Source organism: Lathyrus oleraceus, chromosome 5 (genome assembly GCF_024323335.1).
Source record: "Lathyrus oleraceus cultivar Zhongwan6 chromosome 5, CAAS_Psat_ZW6_1.0, whole genome shotgun sequence".
Classification (NCBI taxonomy): domain Eukaryota; kingdom Viridiplantae; phylum Streptophyta; class Magnoliopsida; order Fabales; family Fabaceae; genus Lathyrus; species Lathyrus oleraceus.
In genome coordinates this window covers 424,338,015-424,345,161 of record NC_066583.1, presented here as the reverse complement: position 1 = coordinate 424,345,161, position 7,147 = coordinate 424,338,015, and the positions used below count along the sequence as shown (strand labels likewise).

At 39.3% G+C, this 7,147-nt stretch overlaps 1 non-coding gene across 1 annotated transcript; it reads left to right on the top strand.

The window, feature by feature from the left end:
- Positions 1 to 2,932: 2,932 nt before the first annotated feature.
- Positions 2,933 to 3,039, top strand: LOC127089035 (small nucleolar RNA R71). Its single transcript, XR_007790815.1, has one exon. It is a non-coding gene; the product is annotated as a small nucleolar RNA R71 (small nucleolar RNA).
- The last annotated feature ends 4,108 nt before the right edge of the window (positions 3,040 to 7,147 follow it).

The window sequence follows — 7,147 nt, the reverse complement described above, 5'->3', positions numbered from 1 at the left end:
AGGGGGCCTAAGAGGGCGCTTCTAAAAGCGCTCTCTAAGGCTTTCCAAAAAGCGCCTTATAAACTGGAAATGTACATGGACATAGAGAGCGCTTTTTTAGAAGCGCCCTCTAAGGTTACCCTTAGAGGGCGCTTTCAATAAAGCGTCCTCTATTGGTGTCCCTTCATTTCCTCATTATTTTTTCGCTTCACTTTAGAGGGCGCTTTGTTACAAAAGCGCCCTCTAAAGTGCGCTGTCTATTCAAGTTGTTCGCTCCTTATTTTTTCTCTTCACTTTAGAGTGCGCTTTTGTAATAAAGCGCCCTCTAAGGGGCGCTGTCTATTCCAGTTTTTGGCGTAGTGAATGAACTAAACAAAGCGCTTTCGCTATTTTTGAAATAGTTAAAAACAATTAAGTTTAAATAGACGTTGGACGGCTTTCGATCTTACCCAACGGAAATTAAGTGTGGGAAAACTTAAGTTGAAAGTTAAAATAACCCTTAAGTGTTTCTACGAACAGTTGTACGGATTATCGGTTCAATTACGATCCTTACATTCTAACCTTATAGATTTAGTTAGACATGGTAAAGTAAAAGTGCATTAATTTAAATAAAAGTAGTGCGAGTGCGGGAAAATAAATAAAAGTAAAGCGAGTGCGGGAAATAAATAAAGTAAAGCGAGTGCGGGAAATAAATAAAGTAAAGCGAGTGCGGGAAACAAATAAAGTAAAGTGCGAGTGCGGGAAATAAATAAAGTAAAGCGAGTGCGGGAAATAAATAAAGTAAAGTGCGAGTGCGAGAAAATAAATTAGATAAAGGCAAAGTAATAAAAACCTGCTCCAATCGGAGGGTTGAATAAAGTGCAAAGCGGAAATGAAAATGGCGGCAGGATTAACTTCCTTCCAAAGTGCTCCAAACTCGATTACAGACTCGATCACAAAACTCGATTACACAATTGTGGTAACACCCCAATGCGAAGCGATTACCACTTTAAAATACTGAATATATGCCTAAGTGAAACAAATTTTGCTCTGAGTTTGCCTTTGTTCTATATTTGGATGCTTGAACAAGTGATTTCGAGTCTCTATTTATAGGAAAGTAAAATGATGGAAATGACCAGGATGCCCTTCAACTTGAAAATGGGAGGGAAAACTTTTCCTCTTGTGGCGCCCGCCACGAGGCCATGGCGCCGGCCACAAGGCCAATCTGAGGCGCCTTAGTGGAAGTAGTGGGGAACGTGGCAGTTGAGGTAAGTTGAGCTAGGACACGTCATGGCAGGGTCTATGGCGCCAGCCACAGTGGGAGCCACAAGTACAAAATGCTGAATTTTAGGGTTTTTAGCTCTTTTTCACTCCTTTTCTCGATCGGGGCTCCGATTAAAGTAAAAACCTGAAAACAAAGAGAAATATAGTAATAACACAACAAAATGATAATAAAACTACTAAAATGCATGCGAAATCGGAGTCGAAAATACAGTGAATTTTAGTGTCATCAGTAGGGATAAATAACTGACCTATCCTAACAAGAACATCTTCTAAAATGCCTATCGGATACTCAACAGATCTATCGGCTAACTGAAGTGACATCTTAGTAGGCTGTAATTCTCCTAAGTTTAACCTCTCACAAACCGCTAAAGGCATTAAGCTCACACTAGCTCCTAAGTCTAGAAAAGATTTTTCGATGACATGACTTCCTAAAAGACAAGGAATGGAGAAATTTCCAGGATCTTTATCCTTTTTGGCTAATTTATTCTCGGAAATAGAATTACATTCCAAAGGCTTCGGATCGTCAAGTCTACATTTGTTGGTAAGGATGTCTTTGAGAAACTTGGCATAAGAAGGTATCTGGGTGATGGCTTCTGTGAAAGGGATTTCTACATGAAGTTTTTCTATAACTTTAATAAATTTTTGATATTGATTATTGATCTGGGTTTGTTTGAGTCTTTGCGGATATGGTATAGGTGGTTTATATGGCGGGGGTGGTACATAAGTTTTATCTTTAGGTTTTTCTCCTTTTTCTTGACCTTCTTGGTTTTCAGATTCCTCTGGTTCCTCTACTTCGTCTGTGGGTTTGGTATTATCCTCAGAAGTTTTGGGTTCACTCAATCTTGGGTTTGGTGGCTCATCATAAGCGTTCCCACTTCGTAGGGTAATGACATTGGCTTTCCCTCTCGGATTCTGTTGAGGTTGTCTAGGGAACTGTCCTCCAGGTGTAGTCTGGGGGGCTTGGTTTAAAGCTACCTGAGAGATATGGGTTTCAAGCATCTTGGTATGAGTAACTATTTGGTCAACCTTGGTTCCTAACTGGGGAATCAATTCGTTAACATTAATGTATTGGTTCATGAACTCCTTGTTTTGTTGGGTTTGAGCAGTGATAAAATTTTCCAAAATTTTCTCAAGGCTCGACTTTGGCGGTATAGGTTCCATAGGTTGATTTGATCTTGGGGCTTGATAACTAGGTCTCGGAGGTGCATTATTTTGGATATGGTTATTATTTTTATTGGAGAAGTTCGGGTGATTCCTCCATCCAGGGTTATAGGTATTCGAGTATGGGTTCCCTTGGGTGTAGTTCACTTGCTCAGAGTGGGTTTTGTCTAATAGACTGCATTCTGCAGATTGGTGTCCTTTGGTTCCAGATATCTCACAATCCGACGAAAGTGCGACTACAGTATTCAGGTTTATGCACATATGCTCGACCTTAAGGGATAATGCGTCCATTTTAGCTTGCATCATGTCTATAGAGCTTAGTTCATGCACTCCTCCTTGGGCTTCCTTCTTCTCAACTGTCGCTCATTCGACTCCCCATGATTGATGGTTTTGAGCCAAATCTTCGATGAGGGCACTAGCTTCAGGATAAGGTTTGTTCATCAGCGCACCGCCTGCGGCAGCGTCGATGGTCATCTTAGTGTTATAGTGAAGTCCATTATAGAAGGTTTGAATGATTAACCAATTTTCTAAACCATGATGTGGGCATGCTCATAATAACTCTTTATATCTCACCCAAACTTCGAACAACGATTCTCCTTGATTCTGGGTAAATCTAGTTATATGGTTTCGAAGAACGACGGTTTTACCCGGGGGAAAGTATCTAGCAAGGAATACTCTTATAAGGTTATCCCAAGTCGTAATGGAATTGGGTGGAAGGGAATCTAACCATGATAGGGCTTTATCTCTGAGGGAAAAAGGGAATAATCTTAAACGTATTGCCTCAGGAGAAGCTCCATTGGTTTTAAAAGTGTCTGCTAATTGAAGAAATATTTTTAAATGTTGGTTCGGGTTCTCAGTAGCGAGACCTGCGAATTGTCTCTGTTGCACTAGTTGCAACAGGGATGGTTTGAGTTTGAAATTATTAGCTGGGATGGTTGGGTTTACTATACTAGAACTAGGTTCTTCGTTGGATGGTTGCGAGTTGTTCGCATTGACCGGCGGGAAATAGCCTAAGTCTAAACGATATAACAACAGGGAAATGAAATTTGACGAAATTGGTCCCCGGCAACGGCGCCAAAAACTTGATGCGTTCTTTTTGCAAGTATACGAACGCGTTAGAGTAATATAAAAGATTGTCGAATCCACAGAGACCAAGTGTCAATCTATCATTATCTAATGTTATGGTGTTTATCTTAGGTAATCAAAATTGGGGTTTTAGAGTATGCAATGAAAAGTAAGGTGTTGAATAAAGTTCAATTTATAAAGACAGGCTCGAATGTAATTCACATAATCAATTAATAATCCAGGTACTTGCTAATAGAGTTACTTATGGGCAATGTTTCCTACTTTGAAAATAACTAATTTAACAGGAACTGTCGCTTTCGCGTATTCAGAATCGAGTTGTACTCCCTAATCAAACACTCTTATTGTCACTTATAAAAAGGCGCACATTGCGTTAGAGTAGTAAACCTATTTTTAAGAAATATAATATCTTGACTAAGTTGAAAAGTATTTTAACCTGGGTTTCTCAACCAAAAGAGGTTCTCACGAACCAGACTCTAAACTTATAAACGCGTCCGAAAATAGTTTTAAAACTCTTTTCTTCTTAAGTTAAAAACTCCTAATGAACTAAACAAAGCGCTTTCGCAGTTTTTGAAATAGTTAAAAAAAATTAAGTTTAAATAGACGTTGGACGGCTTTCGATCTTGCCCAACGGAAATTAAGTGTGGGAAAACTTAAGTTGAAAGTTAAAATAGCCCTTAAGTGTTTCTACGAACAATTGTACGGATTATCGGTTCAATTACGATCCTTACATTCTAACCTTATAGATTTAGTTAGACATGGTAAAGTAAAAGTGCATTAATTTAAATAAAAGTAGTGCGAGTGAGGGAAAATAAATAAAAGTAAAGCGAGTACGGGAAATAAATAAAGTAAAGCGAGTGCGAGAAATAAATAAAGTAAAACGAGTGCGGGAAATAAATAAAGTAAAGTGCGAGTGCGGGAAATAAATAAAGTAAAGTGCGAGTGCGGGAAATAAATAAAGTAAAGCGAGTGCGGGAAATAAATAAAGTAAAGTGCGAGTGCGAGAAAGTAAATTAGATAAAGGCAAAGTAATAAAAACCTGCTCCAATCGGAGGGTTGAATAAAGTGCAAAGCGGAAAAGAAAATGGCGGCAGGATTAACTTTCTTCCAAAGTGCTCCAAACTCGATTACAGACTCGATCACAAAACTCGATTACACAATTGTGGTAACACCCCAATGCGAAGCGATTACCACTTTAAAATACTGAATATATGCCTAAGTGAAACAAATTTTGCTCTGAGTTTGCCTCTATTCTAAGTTTGGATGCTTGAGCAAGTGATTTCGAGTCTCTGTTTATAGGAGAGTAAAATGATCGAAATGACCAGGATGCCCTTCAACTTGAAAATGGGAGGGAAAACTTTTCCTCTTGTGGCGCTCGCCACAAGGCCATGGCGCCCGTCACAAGGCCAATCTGAGGCGCCTTAGTGGAAGTAGTGGGGAACGTGGCAGTTGAGGTAAGTTGAGCTAGCACACGTCATGGCAGGGTCTATGGCGCCAGCCACAGTGGGAGCCACAAGTACAAAATGATGAATTTTAGGGTTTTTAGCTCTTTTTCACTCCTTTTCTCGATCGGGGCTCCGATTAAAGTAAAAACCTGAAAATAAAGAGAAACATAGTAATAACACAACAAAATGATAATAAAACTACTAAAATGCATGCGAAATCGGAGTCGAAAATACGGTGAATTTTAGTGTCATCAAACTCTCCCACACTTAAACCTTTTGTTGTCCTCAAGCAAAACATTAAAAAGCTTAGAGAAGAAAAACTGGTGTAAACGAGTGCTTCAGGTTAAAAGATTTCTAAGTTCAAGTCGGGATGCAGTGATAGGTACTAACTGTGTGAACTAAGGGCATCATGATGACACTTATCCGCAAATACGGACATAAACTTCATTCCTATATTAACCAACCCATATCATCCCACAATACCTAGGCCTGCCTCTTTATCTCTTTTTGTGTCCTTTTCGTTCAGGCGTAATCATATTAAGCCTGTTATCCGTACATGCTTCATAGCAGAGTGACCTGTTAGTGATTATGATCTAAGCATGGGGTTTCTGGCACATAAATATGTGTAAACCCTTTTATTTGACCCAACTGCAGTTGTGGGGGATCAGATCGTAATCCGCCCTACCGAGTTCGGTGCCAGATACCTCTGAACCAACTGACAGCGGGTAAGTTTTTCTTTTTCTTTTTCTTTTTCTTTTTGTAGCAAATTTTTACAATTCTTTGGTTTAAATGACTTTGTGAGGGTCACCTATACCGGAGTTGCCTTTTTTGCTTTCTTTTATTTATTTTGCTGGATCATTCACTTATTTGCATCGGTCCCTATAATACCTCAAAATTTGCCCCCCTCATTCATGCATTCATTTTTAGGTCATTTAACATTTCATATTGCATTTCATCATGTCAATCGGGATTAGATCCAAGAAGCTTGAATATCATCCAAGACACTTTGGGGGTCCTATCTGGGCGATCAGTCAACACAAGGGAATGGCTTGAGATACTTCCAACATGTTCAAATGGGGTCTATTCATCAGTCAAAACGTTAATCTTGAAGGAGCAAAAGTTTGTTCATGAGCTGTCATGCTCGCTAGGCGAGCAGAATGGGTCGCCTAGCGAGTCCCAAGAAAAGCCACCAGAATCACCTACGCTCAGAGGAATTTCTTGAACTGTCATGCTCGCTAGGCGAAGCCCATGCGTTTTGAAAAAAAAAACGAAAAACGAAAAAAATAAAAATAAAAATAAATAAATAAATAAAAAAAATATAACAGAAAAATCTTGGACTTGGACCTCTCTCATTTGAGCCCACAAAGCCACGAAAATCAGGTTATAAATTCTAAAAAAAATTCAGTGAAAAAAATCTAGAGAGATTCTAACTAATTCAGAGCAACCTCCAGAGACTGAAGGGAACTCATCTGCAAAGAACCAATTCCTTCTCATATAAACCCTAAGATTGTTCTGCAAAGCCAACGGTGCAATTCAATTTGAATCGATCCTCCCCAATCAGGTATGCCCTATTTCCACTACTTTATACTTTCAACTTGAAATTTCTGAATGTATGAGGTATTATGGGTGAATTTGGAAGAGTGGGTATCGTTAGGTTTTGCATGTGGGCACATGTTTTAGTATGTATGTCATGCCTTGATGTGTGGATCCTTGCCCCCTGACTTTGAATTTTGATACCCTTTTGATGCATGTGTTTGACAAGAGGTTTAGGCCTCCTAAACTTGGTTTCTTTTTGTGAGCTCTTTTTGTGAATTTTAATGGCATGATTCATGTGGTTACATTTTGATTTTGGGCAACTCTTGATTGCACCCCATCTTGTCACTCTAACCTGTTTGTTGAGTTTTTTGTGAGGGCTCACATGACTCCTGAAAGGATAGCTTGCTTGGCATTCCACTTTATTTGTGGGATACCATTTGGAGATTTATTCTGATTACCTGTATTGACTTGCTTTCTTTGATGGTGCCAGCTCGAAAGATCTCTGGGTTTCTTATTTCTTTAGCTGTTATTACTTCGGATCTTTATCCGTGTGGTAGACCTCTTGATCCCTTTATCTTTCCCGCATTTTACCGCTTTCTTAGCTGGAAGACCTCGATAGGAGGCAGTGTTTTCTTTTGTTTGTTTACTTTGTGCCCAAAGACCTCCAAAAGGAGGCATCA